Source organism: Camelina sativa, chromosome 12, assembly GCF_000633955.1.
Source record: "Camelina sativa cultivar DH55 chromosome 12, Cs, whole genome shotgun sequence".
Classification (NCBI taxonomy): domain Eukaryota; kingdom Viridiplantae; phylum Streptophyta; class Magnoliopsida; order Brassicales; family Brassicaceae; genus Camelina; species Camelina sativa.
This window is the reverse complement of record NC_025696.1, coordinates 23,639,298-23,642,110: the sequence shown is the minus strand read 5'-3', so window position 1 is coordinate 23,642,110 and position 2,813 is coordinate 23,639,298.

Genomic DNA, 2,813 nt, shown 5'->3' with positions numbered 1-2,813 from the left:
TCTGATTGTGCTAATCTACAAAAGCATAAGAAGAAGGCTATGAATGTTGTTACTAGTGATTCTGAAACTGATTCAGATGAAGAAGAAGATCTGAAGAATTTTGTGGCGTTTACAACTTTTGAAGATAGTTCTGAATCAGCGTCTGCAACAGTGTCTGCAACTGCTTCTGAATCTGCAGCAAAACCTGCAACTGCAACAGAGCATGAGTCTGAGAGTGACAGTGATTCAGAGGATATGAGCTATGAAGAACTTGGTAAGAGTTATGAGAAGTTGTATGCACATTGGCTTAAGGTAGTTGAGGATAATTCAGTTTTGATTAAGGAGAAGCTCGTGTTAGAGGCTAAAGTCGTTGAAGCAGAGAAACATGCAATAGAGAAGGGCGAAGAAGCATTACAAGCTAAAGTGCAGCTTGAAGAAACTCAAAAGAATTTGAGGATGCTTAATAATGGTACAAAGAAGCTGGATCATATTCTAAGTATTGGCAAGACAGATAAGTGTGGTCTTGGATATGAAGGAAAAGTTTCAAATTCAGATCCAGTGTTTGTTTCAAGTGGAAAAATCACGTCTGCTTCAAAGCGTATTTCAGAGACTACTACAGAGGCTGCTTCAGAGACGATATTTGTGAAAGAACGTGGTACAAAATTTTCTGAATTGCAGAATGCACCTAGACAAGTGTTTCAACCTGTTTGTCATTATTGTGGTGTTGTTGGGCATATTAGGCCAAGATGTTTCAGATTGTTGAGAGAGAGAAGCCGAATGGAGAATGCTTATGATGTAAGGTTTCATGGTCCTACATGTTATCATTGTGGAGTTCAAGGACATGTTAAGAGGAATTGTTTCAGATTCATTCAAGGAGTTAATCATGGAGGTCTAAGGCGCAACAAGATTTGGGTTAGAAAAGATGAGTTCTATGGAGGTTGTGTACTAGGCTATCAACCGCGTATTGCAAAGCGGGGAGAATTTTCCTGTTAGTTTTGACCATGTTGTGACTCATTCAGGGGGAGAATGAAGATGTGTCTGGTGATGTTGTTTAAGTGTTTGAACTGATGAGTTCACAAGCATAGTCAAAAAGGGGGAGAATGAAGATGTATTGGTCTGTCTGAAGTAGTGTCTGTGTGATTCAAGATGTGATACAAGATGGCTGTTGTTTTATGTGCGTGAGAAGTTTCTAGAAGACTTGAGAAGGCAATATTGAAGGACGGTTTGAGGATAAATTGAAGAGGAAAACTACTATTTCTTTGGTTGATTAAATTGGAGTTTTACAAAGAAAAGGAAAATAGCAAAAAGGAAAAAGTATTTTTCTTATGAGATTTGGAAATCTTCTCCTATGGTGATTAGGAAGTATTGATGGGTATATAAGGAGGTGTTAGGCACGTCCTAAAGAAGCAAGAGAGCTGAGGCATAAAGGTTAGAATCCTAGAGAGCTTTCTGTTGGTGTGCGGCTTAGTTTCGCGGTTTGGTGCTTGTGTTGTTCAAGCTTCTTTGTTCGTCGGTGTGACGTGTGTGTGAAGGTTGCTCAAGAGAGTTGAAGATCTGAAGTCTAGGCTCAGGGGGAGTTTAGCCCAAGGTTAGGTTATCTTGGTTTGAATCTAGGCTTGGTGTTAGTCTAGTTAAGGGTAGAGAATTATCCTTAAGATTTCATGTTATAGAACGGAGCGGTGAATTAAGAGGGTTGTGCTTAATTTACGCGTTTGCGAATAGGTTGTATTTGCTTTCTTGTTCTAGTGGAATCGAAATCTGGACGTGGTCCCGGGGAGTAGGAAAAACCGAACCTCGTTAACAAAGTTCTTGTGTTCTTTACTTTCTGCTCTTTATTATTGCCTCATCCGCATTTACAAGTGGTATCAGAGCGGGTTCTCGATAGAGATTCAGTCTTGTTTCGGGTAGATCAAGGGTGAGGGTAGTTTAGGAAGTAAGGAAGAGCTTTGAATCAGTTGTGATGACTTCATACAGAGAAGGCACGTCTATGACAAGACCACCGTTGCTTGATTCATCTAATTATGGATATTGGAAGGTTCGTATGCAAGCGTTTATTAGTAACCTTGATGAGGATTGTTGGAATTCGATTGAGCTTGGTTGGGAGCCCCCTAAATTCGTGGATGATAAAGGAGTTGAGTGTCTTAAGCCAAGAGATAAGTGGACTGCTGCAGAGAAAAAGCTATCAAGTTGCAATTCGACAGCCAAGACAGCGATTTACAATGCTATTGATTCAAGCCACTTCAAGTTAATCTCTCAATGTGTATCAGCTCAGAAAGCGTGGAAGTCATTGGAGAATATGTTTGAGGGTACTTCAAGTGTCAAGAGAACTAAGTTGGATATGTTGGCTTCACAATTTGAGAATCTAAGGATGGAAGAAAAAGAAACTGTGGCTGAGTTCAGTGCTAAGTTATGTGATATATCTAATGAGGCTTTTGCTCTTGGAAAGCAGTACAAAGACAAAAAGCTTGTGAAGAAGCTGAAGCGATCGTTGCCTGCAAAATTTGAGTCAAAAATTTCTGCAGTTGAAGAAGCTCATAATTTAGATGAGATGGCTTTTGATGAGTTTGTTGGGATTCTTAAAGCTTTTGAATTAAGCAAAGCATATGAAGCTGAAGGAGTAAAGAAGAAAGATGATCAAGTTAAGGAAGCAATAAAGAAGGAAGTTGACACTGGAGTAGCTCTTAAGGTATCATCCTGTGAAGATTCAATGGCTATGTTAACAAGACAGTTTGCTAAATTTCTGAAGCGTAAGGGCGAAGAGAAGAAAAGTAGAATGGGTGAAGAGATGAAGACTTCATCAAAGAATGTTCAATGTTTTGAATGCAAAGGATATG